Source organism: Ambystoma mexicanum, chromosome 10 (genome assembly GCF_040938575.1).
Source record: "Ambystoma mexicanum isolate Mex_15411 chromosome 10, UKY_AmexF1_1, whole genome shotgun sequence".
NCBI classification, from domain to species: Eukaryota; Metazoa; Chordata; class Amphibia; order Caudata; family Ambystomatidae; genus Ambystoma; species Ambystoma mexicanum.
This window is the reverse complement of record NC_090932.1, coordinates 1,136,931,438-1,136,952,994: the sequence shown is the minus strand read 5'-3', so window position 1 is coordinate 1,136,952,994 and position 21,557 is coordinate 1,136,931,438. Positions and strand designations below refer to the sequence as shown.

The following is a 21,557-nucleotide window of genomic DNA, read 5'->3' as shown; positions in this document are numbered from 1 at the left end:
AGACATTTGTACTAGTTGGTTAGTGGCCATGTCAGGGCAACATTGCCAGACATCAGTGCAAAGTAGCCTGACAATGGAGTCATCTATGCAATCGAGCCAGACGGCGTGCACGGTGGGCTTCACGAAGCTGTGCATCCTGGTCTTGGCTGGAGTTCCCAATCAATGGCAATTTTCACAAATATTTTAGTCACTTGGCTACTGCCAGGTCAAAGGACCTGAGCAGCAATTTCCTAGCACAGTGAAAGCTGTGTATGTAAGTGTAGGCAGCCCAGAGATGGCCCCAAGTGTGGTGTATGGTTCATTTCACGGTATGTGGATCAATAACCGAAGCATGGATATAGTGATGGAAAGGAGGGAAGAAGGAGAGAGGGTGAGACTCCCCTAGTGAGGGTGCAGAAATGCCAAAACAAAGCTGGGTTCAGACAGATGTAGTAAACTCGGTGAGCTTCAGTTCATCCAAGGATTGGCCTTGTGGTCTTGGGCATCGAAGCTCCTGGATGTAAATTTTTTTTTGTGGGACACCTCAACTCTCCAAGTACACTCGGTTTGTGGGCTCACTGGAGACTGTGATGGATGCCTTGAGCCACTTTGGCTTCAGGCCTCAAGACCTGCCTGCAACCTTTGGGTTGCATTCAGCCCTTTATGGGCTGTCCCCTATGGAAGCTAATGAGCCGTGGCTGTGTATGTTTTTCAGTGTATATCAATATATACACACATTTTTTTAAACGAGTTAAGGTTATTACTTATGAAAAGGTGAATTCTACAGATAGTGGGAAAGAGAACGTTAAGTTGCACAAGCTGGTAATGGGAATGTTGAGATACAAACACTCAGTCCAAAGGTAAATAAAAAGGTAAAGTCTACACACACACACCTGGAATGGGAATGGTGATGTACAAACACTCAGTCCAAAGGTGAATAAATAAGTTATGTCTCCACATGTTGAGAATGGAAATCCTGAGGTACAAAAAATCAGTCAAAAGATAAATAAATAAGTAAGGTCTATGCATGCAGGGAATAGGAATGTTGAGGTACAAACACTCAGTCCAAAGGTGAATAAATAAGTAAAGCCTACACAGGCTGGGATTGGAAATGTTGAGGTACAAATAATCAGTTAAAAGGTAAATCAATGACTAAAATCTACACATGCTGGGAATGCGAATGTTGAGGTACAAACACTCAGTCCAAAGGTAAATAAAAATGTAAAGTCAGCACACGCTGGGAATGAGAATGTTGAAGTACAAACACTTAGTCCAAAGATGAATAAATATGTAAAGTCTACACAGGCTGGGATTGGAAATGTTGAGGTACAAACAATCAGTTAAAAGGTAAATAAATGAGTAAAATGTACCCATGCTGGGAATGGGAATGTTGAGGTACAAACACTCAGTCCAGAGGTGAATTAATAAGTAAAGTCTACACAGGATGAGAATGGGAATGTTGAGATACAAACACTCAGTACAAAGGTAAATAAAAAAGTGAATTCCACACATGCTGGCAATGGGAATGTTGAGGTACAAACACTTAGTCCAAAGGTAAATAAAAAAGAAAAGTCTCTCCATGCTGGGAATGGTAATGTTGAGATACAAACACTTAGTCCAAAGGTAAATAAAAAAGAAAAGTCTCTGCATGCTGGGAATGGTAATGTTGAGATACAAACACTTAGGGCAAAGGTAAATACAAAAGTAAAGTCTACACACAGTGGGAATGAGAATGTTGAGGTACAAACACTCAGTCCAAAGCTGAATAAATAAGTAAAGTCTACATAGGCTGGGAATGGGAATGTGGAGGTACAAACACTCAGTACAAGGGTAAATAAAAGGTTAAGGCTATGCGTGTTGGGAATGGAAATATTGAGGTACAAACAATCAGTGCAAAGGTAACTAAACAAGTAAAGACTACATACACTGGGAATGGGAATGTTGAGGTACAAACACTAAGTCCAAAGGTAAAAAAAAACATTGTCTACACACATCTGGGAATGGGAATGCAGATGTACAAACACCCAGTCCAAATGTAAGCAAAAAAGTAAAGTGTACAAATGTTGGGAATTGGAATGTTGAGGCACAAACACTCAGGCCAAAGGTAAATAAAAAGTTAAAGTCTGCACACGCTAGGAATCTGAATGTTGAGGTACATACACATAGTCCCAATATAAAAAAAGTAAAGTATGCACACGCTGGTAATCAGGATTTTGAGGTACAAACACTCAGTCCAAAGGTAAACAAATAAGTAAAGTCTACAAATGCTGGGAATGGGAATGTTGTGGTACAAACACTCTGTCACAAGTCTCTCCCCTTCTCACCTGTCTTTCCTTGCTTGCAACCTTCATTGATGATTTCTTTCGCACGGTCTGGGATTTGTAGAGGCTTGTGTGCTGGTCGTCTGGTTCCAGCGTGGGGATATCGGTCCTACTCCAGGAGGCGGTCGGATGTCCATTACCAGGAACCAGGAAGGAGACTAAGTCCGAGCTCGGAGGCACGGAACGCCGTGACTCGAGCGCAGGCGAGGATCCTGGAAGAATTGTAAGGTAAGGTCGAGGAAAGGAAAGGGAGGAAGTAGATTCAAGGAATCGGGGAAACAGGACTAGGAAGGAAGTTCCGGGCGAACTTCAGCAACACACGTCAGACTGCTCCGAGCGGTAGCATTGAGACGTGCAGAACTGCGGTGGTGTGTCTGCTTTGTAGAATGCTGAACGTAGCGCATAAAGACTGGCAAGCTGCGTTCCGCACCAAACGGCCATGTTGGAAGGATCACGGAATCCAGTCCTCTATGGGTCAGGGACCACGAAGTCCAGAATGGGCGCAGGCGGCGGTTCATGACACACTCAGTCCAGAGGTGTATAAATAAGTAAAGTCTACACAGGCTTGGAATGGGAATGTTAAGGTACAAACACTCATTACAAAGGTAAATAAAAAAGGTAAGACTATGCATGGTGCAAATAGAAATGTTGTTGTACATACAATCAGTCTAAAGGTAAATAAACAAGTACGGTCTACAAGTAAAGTCTAGACACGCTGGGAATTGAAATGTTGCGGTACAAACACTTAGTCGAAAGGTAGATCAAAAAGCAAAGACTATGCATGCTGGGAATGGGAAATTTGAGGTACAAACACTCAGTACAAAGGTAAATAAAAAAGTGAAGACTATACATGCTGGGAATGGGAATGTAGAGGTACAAACACACAGCTCAAATTGAAACAAATAAGTAAAGTCAACCTATGTTGGGAATGGGAATGTTGACGCATAAATACTTAGTCCAAAGGTAAATAAATAAGCACATTCTACACACACTGGGAATACAAGCAGACAGTCCAAAGGTCATTTAAAAAGTAAAGACTGCTCACGCTGGGAATGGAAATGTTTCGGTACAAGCAATCAGTCCATAGGTTAAATAAAAAGGTCTACACATACTGGTAATGGGAATGTTGAGGTACAAACACTCAGTCCAGAGTTGTATAAATAAGTAAAGTCTACACAGGCTTGGAATGGGAATGTTAAGGTACAAACACTCATTACAAAGGTAAATAAAAAAGGTATGACTATGCATGGTGCAAATAGAAATGTTGAGGTACATACAATCAGTCTAAAGGTAAATAAACAAGTAAAGTCTACAAGTAAAGTCTACACACGCTGGGAATGGAAATGTTGTGGTACAAACACTTAGTCGAAAGGTAGATCAAAAAGCAAAGACTATGCATGCTGGGAATGGGAATGTTGAGGTACAAACACTCAGTACAAAGGTAAATAAACAAGTGAAGACTATGCATGCTGGAAATGGAAATATTGAGGTACAAACAATCAGTCCAAAGGTAGATAAACAAGTAAAGTTTACACATGCTGGTAATGGGAATGTAGAGGTACAAGCACACAGTCCAAATTTAAACAAATAAGTAAAGTCAATGCATTTTGGGAATGCAAATGTTGACGCATAAATACTTAGTCGAAAGGTAAATAAATAAGCACATTCTACACACACTGGGAATACAAGCAGACAGTCCAAAGGTCATTTAAAAAGTAAAGACTGCTCACGCTGGGAATGGAAATGTTTCGGTACAAGCAATCAGTCCATAGGTTAAATAGAAAAGTCTACACATGCTGGTAATGGGAATGTTGAGGTACAAACACTCAGTCCAAAGGTAAATAAAAAAGTAAAGTTTACACATGCTGGGAATGGGAATGTTGAAGAACAAACACTCAATCCAAAGGTAAATAAATAAGTAAAGTCTATGCACACATCCTTACTGTTCCTGGCCTGTAAGAATGTTGTCGTATTTTCCCTTGTTCCCTCCCTTGCCTTGAAGCGCTTTGAAACACATTGTGTATAGGCGCTATATAAATAAACTATCATATCATATCATATATCATGCTGGGAATGAGAATGTTGAGGTACAAACACTTAGTCCAAAGGTAAATAAAAAAGCAAAGTCTACACATGCTCGGAATGGAAATTTAGATGTACAAACACCCAGTCCAAATGTAAACAAAACATACATTCTACACAGGCTGGGAATGGGAATGTTGAGGTTCACACACTTAGTCCAAAGGTAAATAAGAAATCAACGTCTACACATGCTGAGAATGGAATGGAAATGTTGAGGTACAAACACCCAATCCAAATTTAAACAAAAAAGTAAAGTCTACATGCGCTGGGAATGGGAATGTTGAGGCACAAACACTCAGTTAAAAGTTAAATAAAAAAGTAAAAAAGGACACATGCTGGGAATGGATATGTTGAGGTACAAACACTCAGCCAAAGGTTGAATAAAAGTCTACTCACGATAGAAATGGGAATGTTGAGGTACAAAAACCTAAATACAAATAAAAAGTGCCCCGTCAGAAATTATTTAAATTAACAGAAACAAATTCTTTGCGTTTTTGTCATGTGTGGTGGAGACTGGTGCATTTAATGGCAACCTGCTAGGAACTATCCCGATAAGAGTAGGGGGAAAACTGACTCAAAAGTTTAACTAATTTGTTCAAAAGATTATAAACAACTCATTAATTTGTTTAAAACCTATAATTCACAAGTATTGTGTTTATTCTAGTTTAAAAAAAGTAAAATCACTTTCATATCTTAACACCAATTCAATGATCATCACACATATCAATGCAAAAAATGAATAAATGCACCCAATAAAACATATAATATATACATTTGGCCATGATTGGTTCTTTGTACTTAATTCATGAAAATGGAGGAGAGAAAGAAAAGTAAAGTAAAAGGACAGGAAGTATTTCCCTCATACAAATGAAGTTCGTCACACTACAAATGAAATGTTAACTCACACTAAACCACTGCTTCACAGGGCTCTCATTAACAATGGCATTCATTTAAGCTACCTAATATTTAAAGCAGTGGTTCTGGGGTAGTCTTGCAGTGCCGTAGGACACTGCTTGCTGATACTTTGAGTACAAACGCTGTTTCATCTCACCCTGTGAATAGTGTTTTTTCACTTTAAATCTTGGTATTGAATTGATACCATAATTTACATTTTCATAGAAAGACTTTCCAATCAGAAAGTTACCTCTAAGCGTTGAACACATACAAGAAAGTCCATCCTATTTGTAAAGTACATAGGATAATCACCCAGTAATGCATTTGTCTTGACACGACGGAAGCCAGTAATTAGAATTACAAGATTTACAAACCGTAAATAAGAAAAACATCTGTCATTTGGCTACTCCCTTTCTGGGATCCTGAGAATGTAATATACAGATGTATTAATTAATATATCTTTCTAGCCATTATTGACCTTGAGAAAACACTTTGAGGGGCCAAAACATGTGTTGATCCATGTCTTTTATAGGTTTCATGTATTACACAATGGAACCTCCCTGTTTTTTTGTTTTCAGGGGCACGGTTCTACAGAAATGGGGATTAGATAACTGAAAGAAAACAAAAGGTAACAACTGGCTACCTCTCCCTTCTTGAACGGTCTTGTCCACAACATGGACAGGGAATAAAATGCACAACTTAATTATAAATGCACAGGTCCAAGCACTCATGTCATATCATCAATCAAATGTAATACTGTTTGTATCCAAAAACATACAAATGCAAACCTGAATCCCGATCGTGTAGCCAAACCACAACCTGTAAGCAATAGTGATGGGGGTTAGTAAAAGTGCCCAAAATTCGGTGCATAAGACAAATACGTAACATAGTTGAAGTCGCAATCATTTACATAGTCACAGTACCTGGTAGGATAGTGACCCAGGACTACTGCACCAAGTCAAGAGGAATACACAGGTCTGGGACCTGCACGCATAAGATTGGGAACTTATGTGAATTGTGAATTTTTGAATTACAAAACAAGCCAGGGGGAAGGGGAGGCATCCCCACCCACTTGATAATATTGGACTCGGAATTGTGAAAGTCTGAGAAGGGCGTGGGGTAAAGGGGTCATTCCGCCCAGCCCTTGTGAACTAGAAAACAAGGAGGCCTCAGGAGAAGGAAACAACAATACCTCCTTGTGTCTTTCCCAAAGATTGTGTATCTTGATACAAATCAAAAAAAGGCATGTGAAAGGGGGTCAGACCCCAGGCAGTTTGAGGATGTTGAGAACCAAATACCTGGAGAAGGGAGACATCTTCCTGGAGCCCAATAGCGAAGCACAACTATGATCAATAAGGAATGATGTTTGAGTTGGAATGTTTTTCTTTTACATTGGAACTGAACCCTTACACAAGCTGGAACTGTGTGACATCTCCCCTGCGACTGAAACTGTGGCTCATTGTCCAGAAGAAGGGATTCATTCTTCTGGACCAAGAAGATCCACTACCCTTTTCTTATTAGTTACAAGTGAGAGGGGTAGAAGTAGGCATTTTGACATGATGGTGTACTCTTTTTATTTACATTGTGACCGAGTTATTAGTTCCTTATTAGAGGGAGAAATAGGTTTCCTCTTTATTTTTGCTTAAATAAAAGTCTTTGCCAATCACCGTGCCACCATTGTGTCAGACCCATACTTCTGCACCCTTACAACTGATATAGTGAAGTATGTGGTAATTGATTTTAAAAAATGAGTGCATACTGTGAGGCTAAATAACATGTTACACAATCAGATTTGTTAATTTGTGAATTAGTTTTGATTTTATAATGTAATCAGTATGTTACCACCAAAAAGCCACTGCACTTTTCCTAGATGTTAAGTTGGCATAAGACGGGGTGTAAATGGATGTTCCAGTTATGCTGCATATTACACTGCATTCATATTTGGTTTCTGGTGGCTATTTATTGGGTTGCCTAGATTACCTATCTCAAAAATATCATTGCACAATTTTGCAATATGAGTCCTGAAAAATCATTTTTGTTGGGTCTATGAAATACCTAAAACAAAAAGGCCTTATTTGATTACATGAGAGCAGAAGACACCAGACCCAGGGACTACACGTAAGAGACAAGACCCTAGAGACCAGCTATCATAACATACCATACCCCAGTGACCACATGATACAGTCAAAAGACGAGACCAGATGCCAGAAAATAGAAGACCAGACCCCAGAAACTAGATCACACTATAACCCAGATAGAAGACCATAGGTGCCAGGGACCAGACCCCAGAGACCAGACTAGACCACACACCAGAAACTAGATGAGACCAGATCCTAGAGACCAGATTCTAAAGATTCGGGAATAGACATCAGAGACCAAAGACCACATCCAAAGTTACAAGTCATCAGAGACCAGGCCTTCAGAGACCAGACACCCAGAGACGAAGCCAGCAGCTCAGACGCTAAACCAGGTTCCCAGAGAACAAAGATAAATCCAGCAGAGACCAGACACTGTACCCCAGAAACTAGACCCCAGAGAGCAGACATTTAGTGACCAGAACCCAAACAACCAACGTAGAGACCAGACCTCAAAGAGTAGGCCACAACAGATCTTACAAGGACTGACCTGAGAGACCAGACCCCAGATTCTAGACACCAAGAGATGGGACCCCAGAAACTGGAGATTAGACCTTATGAGAACTCATCCCTGAGACCAGGCCAAACATGGCCAGCAACCAGAACCAAGATGGCAAAACCAGGCTCCATTTCATAGACCAGGCAAGGACAGCAGAGATAAGACCACATCAGAGACCATACAGTAGATCCCACAGAAACCAGACCAGATCAGACACTAGAGACCAAACTAAAACAGGTTCAAACAGACCTCAGCGACCAGAAATCAGATGCTAGATCCTGAGGGACCAGACCACAGAGACCAGAAAATAGAGACTAAACTCTAGATCCCAGAGGCCAGACCCCAGGGGAGCAGAGATTAGATCCCCTGAGACAAAGTCAGACCCCCCAGACACCTGGCCAGACATGAAGGACTGGAAGCCAGGAATCAGACCATAACCTCAGGGCCAGACAGACCCCATGACAACCACCAGACCCCCCATAGAATATAGACTAGATCAGCAGACATCAGATCCCAGACAGCATACCCCTAGAGCCCATAGACCAAAGACCAGACCCCCAGACACATTATTGACCTATTCCTACATGCCCCATTTAGTGCTATTTTATTCCCCCACATCAGCAGGTAATATTGCCTAAAACATGTTTAGCCTCTCAGATCTTGGCCTCCCCCTTCTGTCTCTCCACAAAACCCATGAGGAATACTTGCATAAAAAATCTGGGTACTTCTGACCCTGACCCATCAACGCCATTGGTTTCCCATCTGCCTCTCCCACTATCCCATTACCAAACCCCTCTCTCTTCTTTTACAGGGCCATGCGCAGAAAGGCCAACAACAATTGGCAGACAGGTGTTTTGCAAGACCACTTTACATGTATAATTATACCAGGAAATGGGACTCTAGAAACCAGACCCCAGAAAACTGAGACCAGTGACCCGACTCCAGCAACCGTACATCAGTTGACCTGAATAGGCCCCAATCCCGAGACAAGACCAGATTCCAGGGACCAGACAAGATCACATCCCAGACACTAGACCACACCCAGCTACAGAGACAAGACCATACCAGACCAGAGACCAGACCAGAGCCCCATAAACCAGACCCCATATACTAAGCCAGGCCAGACCTCACAGACTATACCATTATCTAGACCGGACCACAAGGTCCAGATAAGACCCCAGAGGCTAGATCTGGATCCAAATCACAGAGACCAACCAATACCCCAAACACCAAAGACCAGACTAGACTCCAGAGTTCCGGCCAAAACTCAGACCCTAGAGAGCAGACTGAACATCAATGATTAGAGCAATTCTCAGAGATGCGGGCCACCCCCGCACCCCTGATCCTATAACCACAGTGAGGTATTTGCCACTATATGTAGCCCAACAAGCCAATTGATTCCATTCAGTAATTGCCAAACACCATGGCATAACCACTGTGATTATAACCAACAGGAACTGTCAACATCAGTGAGCCTTCCTCATAAACCAGGGAGCACACCACCCAAGTAGCTTGAGGCACAGCCACAACATCAATAGAGCACCGAACCACAATAGATACAAAACACCCACTACTACAACTATATAACCATGCCCTGATACAAGAAGGATAAATGAACAAGAATTGAAAAAAGAACAAAAATAAATAGAAACCACACCCCTGCCGAACAACAGCAACCACCTACCAGAATTCATAACACCTCCAAAATCACCATCAACTCCCTCCAAACGACATCATATATCCCCAGATACCTCTCCACCTACACAACGGCCACACCAGAAAACAAACAATCCACAAAAAAGGACCCAATGAATACTAGAGGAGACCCCAATATACCATCAAACCACCCACCCCCACACACAGAACCGTCAATGGAGAAACCAGTTTTGGAAAGATACTTATAAGAACCAGAGCTTAAGCTAGAATTCCCTGTCACCTACCCTCCCTACATAACCAGAGATTGGAAAAAGGACCACTCAGACAACCAAACACCTAACTGCAACGACTCAGAACAGACAAACACATTGTACAAGCTAATGGTGCTGAGTAGCGGGGTGAACCATTTTGCTGTTGCTCTTCTGCGTGTATGGGTGAAAGGTTTTTCTTTGTCCATTTTATCGATCGTTGTTGTGATCCAGTTGTGGAGTATAGCTGTTTTTCTGTCCAGGTCAGATTCGTCCATAGTTGCTGCTAGCGGTTTGCATAGTTCCAGACGTTACGTTAGGTTGGAGTTTTTGATGGTTCTCCAATTTCTTTTCATGGTAATCAGTGGCTTGTCTTGGTGCTTGTTTATTGGAGTGCTCAGTGAGATTATGAAATTAATCTCCAAATACTGGCCTCTAACAAGACAGAGCCTTCGGAATGAACCACTACTGAGGTTTGCATTCAAACGTGCAAAAAACCTCAGAGACCAGCTGGTCCATTCAAAATTCTTAAAACCTGCCATGAGACTGGGCCTGTTGAACCCTAGAACAACAACTGGCCATTTTCCATGCGGTAGCTGTACCGCTTGTAGATTCACCAAGAAAACGAAGGAATTTGACATCGATGGCAGGACCTGGGTCCTTCGTAACCTCACCAACTTCAAGACTAAACAGGTAATTTGCTGCATAGAATGTCCTTGTGGCCTAAGGTACATGGCCCAAACCATGAGACCTATACACATTACAATCTGTCAACACAGATCAAGGATCAGATGCAGAAATCTAAATGCACCGTTGGTAAACCACTATATTGAACTTCAGCAATCACTCTGTGGATAACATGAGATGGTGGGTCCTTGACATTGTGAGCAACGTTTCAAACATTTTAGGAAGCCTACTACAGAAAGAAACCAGATGGATACACAGACAGGATTCATTTCACAGAGGTCTGAACAAGGAATTTGTACCACCGGTCTAGAAATATACCCAGCACGATCAGCTGTCAGAGCATACTTAGGGTTGTTATCCCATGTTTTTGACTCAACTCGACACTAATGGTAATCCTTCTGGCCTTGGTTGGACATATATATTTCAATCCTAGAAATAGGGGTCCCCAGACTAATTGGTTACACCTGCCTCCCCTGCCCTGGGTGCAGGAACCTTACAGCAACCAGCCAGGTACTATTCTGACATCATTTCTAGTGATGGCACAATTAGCTTGTATCGACAAGTGTTGCTCCCAAGTACTCCAAACTATCAGGGGCAAGAGCCAAGCAACGCATGTAGTTCTGTTCAGAGCTTTTGGCTGCTGGGTCACAATGGCGAGCATGCTCCCTGTATGGATCTAGGAACTTGTGCACTCAGCGCCCATGGCTTTATAGAAATTCATATTTTGATTGAATCCGCACTTCTTGTAACAGATGTGGACACCTAGGAGGTTTCACTTTATTTCATGAAACAGATGGGGCTATTTACCATTTAGACCATTTTGTTTGGTCCTCTGTGACTTTACCCGAATGGGATTCCGAATGCCCAAACACCCCTACAGCAACAACACCTGTCATAGAGTTAATGGCGATTTTTCAGTAGCGATTTTTCAGTAGCCTTAGTGCTAAAGTAACCTATAGTTTCCTTACACGAAAGTGACTCATACAGTCATTTGTATCTACACAGGTAAACCAACAGGTGGTTACCATGGTGCTACTCAAACATAATAGTGAGGTTGCGCACTACTCTCTGTGGCATAGATTTACTACGCTTCACAAGCTTCCAATTACCATAGCTACGCGCAGCCATTGAGAGTAACACAGGTAGACCAATAGACGGTTACCATGGTGCTACATAAACAAATGGGTGAGGTCCACCCAACGTCCTGCAGCATGAGCTCAACGCGCTTTATAAACCTTTTCATCACCATGGCAACGCAGCTTTGCTACTCAGCGAAGACGCTAGCTGATGCCATGCAACCTGCTATTCACTAACAAGGTATGCTATAGCCCTCAGGGGCATCCGGCATGCACATCAGGCCATTGTGTGAGTTAATCATGCATCATAGCATTTTTTACTTTTCACTTGCTTTAGGAAACAAACTATTTGTAATTTGCCGAACAGCATATTGAACTCCCACGGATGCACTCACACTACTTAGAATCAAACTATTTGTAGTTCGCCGACCAGCGTCCTGAACTCCCGCCGATGCAGTCACACTTTTCAGAATCGGACTAAACTGTCAACCATTTGGAAAAGTAGGACAGTATGGCTACTCACTTGCAGATTTAGTAATGTGGGCAGCAATGAATACCTTTTCCTTCAAACCGCGAGGCACAGTCATGACAGAGATTCAGCAGGAATATGCATTTTGTTCTCTCACTTACAGATCTTAAAAGACAATTTGGTTAGTGTAACACAGACTTCTGCAGTACCCACAGAGATGTACCTTTGACCACTCTGTTTGAGGTCAAGCCAGCAGTTACTAAAGTACATCTTCTGTTTTTGTCAGTCTCTAATGTAATGACCCATACAGGTCACACAGTGCATCTCATACTCACTGGATGCTCTTTTGCAATTCTTCTTGTGCTAAACATGCTAAACATGGGCAAGTAACTGATATGTTCCCCTGTCCCCCTTTCAGCTGCCATTCACTGGCACAGATGACCAACCTCGAGATAAGGGTTTCCCCCAGAAGTGAGGAATCTGTGATTTTGGAGTTAACCCCACACACCCCTGTGAGAAGTACAGGGGTAAGTGGCATGTGTTTTTTTTCAGAACTACATGTATTGTATTGCATTGAATTTATTTAACTGTTGAGTATCTCATATTTTAGTACTATTCCAACACGATTTGTTTCTGCCCCCTTGGGGTTATATTTTTCCTGCCCTGGGGAAGGCTTTACATGGATGCCCTGACGACCAGCATGCCGAAACATGTACCAATGCCCAGAAACCAGGAAGGAGAACGATATAAACATTAGATATTTCACGTTCACGTAGGCAGATTGATGGCGTGATTATCAATTAAATGTGTCTAAACTCTCCAGGGTTTTATGTAGTATACCTTGCAGTAGTTCTCAATAATGAATTGTTATTAACCGATGTATGACTATTATGATTTTGGTTTTGTTTCTAATTCTGGCTTTGTTCTTCTTTTTATGTCATTTGTGTCATCTAATTATATATATCCCCCTTAGAACATTGGTTTTAGGTTTTGTTGTTCAATATACTCAATGTAAATATGTACTCTTCACTTTTCTACATTAAAATCAATTCTAACTTGAGATACTCTTTGTAACCTTTGTGCACGATAAAAATTGGCATAAATAATTATAAATGTATACAACACATAGGGTTGTCAGCAGCGTGGCCTTTTCTTTTGTTGATTATTGTATTCTGCCCCCATCCACGCCTGCCCACAGGGGCCTCCCTATTTCTGTGTAACACTGAAATCCCAAGGCTACCAGAGGCTGCCTAGCAGAAACAACCTGCAGTTGCAGAATGTACTTTCTTACCCCTGTTCGGTGAAATGACCTGTTTGTTATGATACATGCTGTTAATGGGTGGAGAATAGGTCTAGTTACTCCATTGTACATACGGATGGACCAGGGATGGAAGGGGCAAGCAGAATTTTTGCCCTCCTATGCACTGCTGTGTGTTTGCATTACAGCGCTTTTCACTCCACTTCTGGTCTCTTGTGTATTGTTTGTGTCCAAGTGCCGAGTGCCAGGAATGCAGGAGGTGGCATGAGGGAGCTGGATGAGCACTGGTATCGGGGGGAGCAGGACGAGCCTGAAACAGATACATGTGAACATGATACTGGAAGGCACATCCACATCAAATTCTGAACGCATTTCTTGAAAGTGGCAGACTTTAAAAAAAAAGTACAAACAAACAAGCAAAAAAAGACGTTCGCCAAACTGGCACAACTAAATTCCCTGAAAGACTTTTTTATAAAACAGGGAAAGAGAAACCACGACCATCTGGATGAGCTTTCAGATGCTGAGATTTTAGAGGCAATAAAGGAGCCCCCACAAGCTATAAAAATTAGGAAAACAAGCAACTTTACGGATTTTCCAACTGGAGCTGCAGCAGCACCAAAGGAATCGGCAGTACAAGCTGCTAAGAACCAAGTGTACAGGGACATAAATGAGAATCCTCATGCAGAGCCAGAAGACCCTGCCAGCCTGACCAGAGAAGACAGCGCTCAATCGAAGGAACTCCATCCTAACATCCAAGCGGATGTAAACAGACCAAACAACTCTGAACATAATCAGTCAATGACATCATCAGAGAGACCACCGAGGGAAAATCCCCTGCTATTGGATGGAGCAGCGGAATGATCAAGCACAAGTGTGAGACCCCACATCTAGCCTCAGGTGTAACCCACACCCATTACTCAGCAACGAACCGACCAAAAATGAAGCCTACCAGCAGTCTCCACCAGCAGGCAGAGGGAAGAGAAACTGGCAAACTACCAGCACCATCATGCAGGAACAACCGAAACTCCTCTATTGAACTGTCTCCTCCACGTGGAGTCAACCAATCTACCCCGCCAAGCACAGCTCAGAGGCGCCAGAGCCTAGGCAACCAAAGGCCGCCCATGCACAAAGACACTCCAATGAAAAAAACGGATATGACAACTATTATATCGGCTATTAAAATCGCGCTGGCCCCCTTCTGCAAGCTATATGAGTCCATAAACGACAACTTAAAAGACCACACAATGATTATAGCGATGACTTGCCTACCCAGGAATGGGGAAGTACAGCAAGCTGTCAAAATTGCCTTAGACACGTGCGCACATCGAGTGGTGGAGGGAGGGCAGATTTATGAAAACCACCTGTGACACCTTCTCAATGTTTGACATGGTGGCTTAAAAAAAATATATATTTTTCTTTTCTTTTCTCCATGGCCTGCTCCGACAAGGTTCTGATTTTTTTCTTCCACTTCCTGCTATGCTACGGCTGACTGGACCCTCTGCGGCTGCGCTCAGAATCCAGTATTCAATACGGACTGGCTACAAATGCTGTAATAAATAAATACATAACTATGTGTGTAACTGGAACCGCAACAGCGCCTTGATGCCTCCGGGCTTAGTGTGCTTTTCAAATGTAGAAATACATAAAATAAATAAATAAAAGTACACTTATAGCTCCGAGACACAGTAAAACTAACCAACTCAGCAAGTTGGGAGGATAGCTCACGCTCAACGTCCTAGTTTTGAAAGCAAAACGACTCACTTCAGCTTGGGTTTGATTCTCCCCTCCCCCATCGGGTAAACACTCACATGCAAATCCTAATCCCCCACATCAACTAACGAAAGTGTTTGTATTATAATGTGCCACACAAGACAGAGGGACACGTCTGGCAGGGACTGTGCAGGACCCCATTAAGGGCTGCTTGGGGCAGTGATTCTGACAAGGATGGGTGTTGATAGGCAAACTGTCCTGCAGGTTAAGTGACATAGGCCTTCCAGCTCCTACTCACAACAGGGCGGACAGCACACACACAGCACCTAAGTTCCTAAACAGAATCTTTGGTAGGGCACTGGGGAGTCAGCTGACACAGTGCTGTCGATCCACTGTGTGATCCGCCATCCCCTTCCAGTTTTCCTGGGCTAACTCAGGTTGAGCTACACAGTTTTATGAGGTAGTTCTGATGGGGGTGCGGTCTAAAATCCCCCCTTGGGCCTCTTTATCTCATCATCTCAGCATGCCTTGACAGCACTTCCCCTCTAGTCTCTCACTCGCCTTGCGGTGTGGAAAGCAAGTCACCTGGCCCCACCCTAGTCTGTTTGAGAGATATGATATGAGGTGGAGTCAGGGGAGTGATCCATGCTTTGAGGATGTTCACATTTCAACTCCCCCCAGGCATCTATTTGGGCCTGGTTTCAGGATTCTTTTGCTCCCCACCTGGTCATAACAACTGAGCATGTGCAATGGGGGGAGCTCAATTAAGTGCTCCCCTTGTAGCCTCCTGCTCAATAGTGCCAATGCAGCATGCCACTCTACGAACATTAGAGAGTTACTCACACAATTGTTTGTGTGAATGAGAGGAAACCTTTCTCCTTAGTTCCTCCTTTTAAACCAGTTACATTTCAATTAGAAAAACATGTGTGGAACCGACCATAACACTCCTATAGACCAGCTGCCCTGGATGTATAGGAGGGCTGTCTCTGTCGAGTGATGGGAACGGAAACCAGATTGAAAAGAGAAGAACGACTGAGGTGAGCAGATGCTTGAACGTAGATCATACGTACAAGAAGCTTAGATAAAAATGTGAGTAGGGAAATATGACAGAAGTTAGAGGAAAGTGGGGGGTCAATAGTTGGTGTTTTCAGAATGGGCTTGCTTGAATTCAGTTGGAAATGTAGCCGAGGTTAAGGAAGTGTTAAACATCAGGTTTTCGAACAGACGGTGTAGGCACATAAAACGAGGATGACAGATGGAAGTGATCAGAGGAATATATTGGAGTAGCTTGTACTGGGGAGGGTAAAAGGATGGTAGAGAAGATCCTATCAAGTGAAGAGCCAGATCAATGTGAGGGTAGAGTTAAAATGTGTACTAGATTGTATGAGTGTAGCATAGAAAAATAAAGGGTAGATGCATGTGTGGTTGAAAGGTGGAGATATTGAAATTAGCAGGAACAATAAGAGGAAAATCAATAGAAAGAATGAAGGACAGTAAAGAGTCTAAGTCATCACACAAAGGTGTGAATGGGCCAAAAGGATGATAAATAGTGAGAACATCCAGAGACATTGGGCGAGAAAAGATAGAGTAGTAGTAGTCAAATGTGGAAAATAGGGGGAGATGTGTTGGGGGAGGAGAGAGGAGTCATGGTGAGTGATATAAGATGGGGGACTCTTGCACCAATACCAGCAGTGTGTGAGAAACTGGAGCTAGATGAAAAAAAGAGTAGCAGGGATTGAAGAGTCAGAGGAAGAGAGCCAGGTTTCCACACAAGAATTGAAGCTCAAGACGGAGAAAGAGATCCAGAATGGAACGGGTCTTTTGAGAGACCAACTGCGCATTCCAGACAGTGAGAAAGATAGGAGCTGAGATGAGAGAGCAGTGCTCAAAGGAACTAGATTGGATGGGTGAAAGGAAGCTGAGAATGTAGGTGCTGTTCTAGAAGAACAATGAGTAGGAATAATGTGAGTCATAGTTATACTGTAGAAAGTGGAGAGAAGAAAAAGAATTAAGATACAGGTAAAGTGTGTAGGAAAATGAGAATGGTGCAGCCAGATGGAAGGGAGATCTGCGTAGCAGTCCTAACTGTTGTAGACAGATTGGCGGCAGGAAGTCGGTGAAAGTCCTTCACAGCGGCGGATGGTTTTATGCAAGGAAAGAGAAACTCAGAGTATCATGACGATTAGAGACAGGAGGACCAAAGATGGTCATGTTAAGATGGATTTCTGAACTCTGACCTGGTGGGCAGAGGTTCAGAAGGCCAGCCTAGTTTCTTGGAACAGGGTAACCTCTTGACAAGCCAGACCAATCAAGGTTGCTATGGCAGGCAGTCAAGACTAAATCTCACGAGGGGTGAGGGTGACTGAAAGACCTCAATGAGCACACAAAGCAAATACAATTACAAATTACTCCCAGACAGGTGTTATATCAAAAATATAGACACATTTATTACAAGGCCTTTGTAACTCAGACCATAGCAAAAGAATCACAGCAATACTAAGTAAATCAATACAACACTATCAATACAATATATATACAAGACCATTGGGGTCTAAAGGTTTAAATGCACGAAATATGTCGACAACCTAGATGGGAAGAAAACAGGCAATGCAGGTAGTCTTTAGGCCCCTTCGACATCAGCCACACACTTAACTAAGAGGTAGTCCAAGCCCTAAGAAGAGAGGAGCCTTGTGCTCAATTGTACATGCAATGCAAGCGCACACGGTTGTTCCAATGGGCAAAACAGGGTCTCTTCAGGGGTCTCTTGCAGCTCAGGAAGGTGAATGAGGCAATGAAGAATGAGTTCCCACTATTCAGAGAGGACCTCCACTTGAAGGCAGAGGCAGTTCCAGAGTGCGGGATGCAGTCGCTAGTTCGCACTAGCAGTGGAAAGGAGAGGGACCCTCAGGGGCCATTCGTGCGTAACAAGGGGCCCTGGTGCTAGGGGTCATTGATTAGTGTTGGAAGTACTCACTGGTCCCAGGCGCTCTCGGACCCAAATAATACACATAACAAAATGTGAGACAAGATAGTGGGACAAGACGTTGTGTCATCAATAGAGATCAATCGATCTATGACACAACGTCTTGTCTCACATGTTGGTGTGTGTTATTTTTGAGACCCAGGGACCAATAGTTGTCCTAGGCAACACCAAGTCATCTTTTTGTCACTAAAACATGTATGATTTTTAAAGAGATTGTGTATATATGTGAGGAAATTCCCTCGATACTTTAGAGGGAGGTGATCAGGAGTACCCCCACACGGTGAAAGAAACAAACTGTCAGTTTCTGTCTTTGGTTTGTCAAGAAGAGAATGTACTAAAACAAAATTGTTTCCTTAAAAATTAAATATATCTATCAAGAACTCGCAGTTTGATCTCACACCCTGATTTTTTTGCTATATAAAAATGCCTTAGAACAAGTAAGGGAAGGTAACGGAGGGTTACCGCTGAAAGGGTTGAAGCCATATTGAACACAGCCAAGCCACACACAATAAAACAGATGCAGAGTTTTCTAGGATTATGCAATTATGTCAGGGCATGTGTCTTTGACTACAGCACTTACACCAAAACCTCGTTACAAGCCCTAAAGAAGGCACAGGGGACAAAAGAAAACATTGAATGGACCGAAACCATGGAAGAACGATTTATCAAACTAAAAAGGGCCATTTGCACGGAACCAGTTTTAGGGATTCCCAATTATGCAGAGGAATTCTACCTGTTTTCATACAATGACAGCAGTACTCACACAGAGAACCACATTGGGGTACAGGCCCCTGGCATACTACAGTGGGAATTTAGACCCAGTGATGAGAGGTCACTTTCCGTGCGAACAAAGTTTAGCTGCCGCATCATTCGCCATTGAGAAGGCTACAACCATTGTGATGGGATGCTCAATGACGTTGTTTGTCGAGCACGCACTATTTGCTGTTCTAGAGAAACCAAAAGGCACATTGACATCTCAGAGAGCTTCTGCATATGAAGTGATCATATCAAATCCATCGATTAAGATCATTCGATGTAAGATAGTGAACCCAGCTATGTTTATAGCAGAACCAGTCACTGAAGGAGAGCCGATCCATGACTGTGTGAATTATGAAGAATTCTATGATGAGATTCCCAGAGTGAAAGAAAATGCATTGGCAGAAGGGGAAATTGTCTTCGTTGACGGTTCTTTGAGAATCGATGAAAATGATGGGCAAAGATATACAGGCACCGCTGTGATGAAGCACACGAAATGGAGAGTTTCAAGTACTTATTAGTGCACGATTACCGTCTCATTATTCAGCACAGGCTGCAGAATTATTGGTGTTGATACTCGCACTCGAGAATCATGCAGACCAGGAAGTGACGGTGTACAGTGACTCCGCCTATGTGGCATCAACAGTGCATGCAGGCTTAGCGCGCTGGAAAAGGAGGGGCTACCTCCGAGCGGATGGCATGCCAGTGCAGCACGCAGCCCTATTGGACAGGTTGATTAAGGCATTACAGCTCCCAGTAGGCCTAGCGGTCATGAAATGCACCGCCCACACAAAAGGGACAGACTTTATCTCACGTGGAAATCAAGCAGCAGACACAGAAGCCAAGCGTGTGTCAACCAAAGACGAAGTTATGATGGATGTAGAAATAACTGATGTGCATGAGAGAATGATTGTTGCACAAAGCGAACCTGGCAGTTATAGCAACATGGAGAAAACCCAATTAATGGAACTCCAAGGGGAGGCACCACAGGAGGAGAAAAATATTTGGAAGCGGCAAGGGTGTTCTTTAAACCCCTCTGAGAGCTTGTGGCGACAAGACAGCACTGGTAAACCGGTGATGCCTATAGCCCTATTAAAGATAGCACTGGAACAGTTGCATTATGCAGTGCACATGACAAAAGAGAATCTAGCATCGACGATTGCTGAAGACTGGTTTATACCGAACTTAGCAGAGCACATTGCATTTTGAATGGTGAACTGTATAATCTGCCAACAATTCACAGATGTGCATACACTACGAGTAATTAGAGGAGTTATACCAAGGCCCAATGGACCTTTTCAGCACTTGCATGTCGATTATGTCGATATGATTCAAGTATGCAACGGGTAAAGGTACCTAATTTTTGTGGTATGTCCATTCTCTAGATGGATAGAAGCAGGTCCATGTACACCCTGTGCGGCCACATTTCTGGTAAGGGAGCTATTTCCCAGATGGGGAGTGTGTGAGGTCATGAGATCAGATAATGGGCCTCACTTTGTTAATGCAGTCTTTGAACAGATTAGCTTGCTGCTTGGTATAAAGCACAAGTTCTCTTCGGCGTATCATCCTCAAGGTAATGGGTTATGCGAGAAGCTCAACAGCTTGTTAAAGGAAAGGATATCCAAGTTGAAGCTTATTCTAAAGAAGGGATGGCTACACTGCCTTCCATTGGCACTGTATGCGCTCAGAAACCAGCCTGGTTCTGACCATCACCTTACGGCGTGTGAAATCATAACAGACAGAAGGATGCACACTCCATTGACACCCAGAGATAGAGCTAGAGGTGATGCTTAGCCAACATGAGAAGTTTTAGGATCTGAAATGCAAAATTATTTGAACTGCATGACATCTTGTCTTACTGTAATTTCAGGACACCTGCAGCGATGACAAAAAGGGTGGAGGGCAGCAGAGAACACAGAAGGAGATACTACAACAGACCAAGTTCAGGGTTTACATGTTCCGCCACTGTTCCCTGGGGACATGGTCCTGGTGAGAAACCACACAAGAAAGAAGTGGGACAAGCCAAGGTTCAACAGTCCATTCAGAGTGGAGGATGTCACTCCCTCCACACTAAAGTTACAAGGAAGAAGAGCTTGGATATTCTTGGGTGACATCAAGCCATACATCAGAGAAGCCCCCCTGCCCGCACCCCAACGCATAGAGACTACAGACAACGGGGAAGAACCACAGTACGTGCAGACGAGATCCATGACGAGGAAGAAGGACGCATGACCAGCAAAACAAAGACAAAGAACTTTCATGCAAGTTTTGGCTTACATTTTGACATTTCCTCTTAGCAAAAAGAAAAAAAGGGGGTAGGGACATAAAACACGGACACTCTGTGCATCCTAGTTGCAGGGTGAAGAAGAAAATTGTACGTACAAAGCCACAACATAGTCTGTTGACTTTGAACTTTAGACTGAGGCACACTGAAGCCTTGATGATAAAAGGATATGCCAAACTTTGATCGAGGACACGCCAATTGGAAGCAAATACAGTATCCAGACTCTTTTCATACAAGACCTTATTTGGACTCACTTATGGTGTCACACAGTAGTGATATCACTAAGGACGTTTTGACATACTTCGAGTTAGTACTGAGATCATACCCGTCGTTAGTGGGAAGACTCACTAACATCACTGAGTTTCTTCAAGACCCTGAAAACGAAAAGACAATAAGGAGGCTGCTCATTGTGATTGCCGAACAGTTCCTCCTGTTTCTGGAATACAGGGAGGACAAAACAAATGTCCCAAGTAGAAAAAGCAGCAAATAGGCTTGTCAGCGTGCTATTCTTTTACTTAAT

General features: G+C 43.0%; 1 protein-coding gene across 3 annotated transcripts in view; it reads left to right on the top strand.

Annotated features, from left to right (window-relative positions):
• LOC138492082 (beta-1,3-galactosyltransferase 2-like) overlaps positions 1-21,557 on the top strand; it is a 222,967-nt gene that overhangs the window by 82,013 nt on the left and 119,397 nt on the right. For 2 of the 3 annotated variants that reach the window (XM_069619043.1, XM_069619042.1), the window contains exon 2: positions 12,465-12,573. The exons of the other annotated variant lie outside the window; for it this stretch is intronic. The gene's annotated coding sequence lies outside the window, so the exon portion shown is untranslated. The remainder of the gene's footprint in view (positions 1-12,464; positions 12,574-21,557) is intronic. 3 annotated transcript variants of the gene reach the window in all.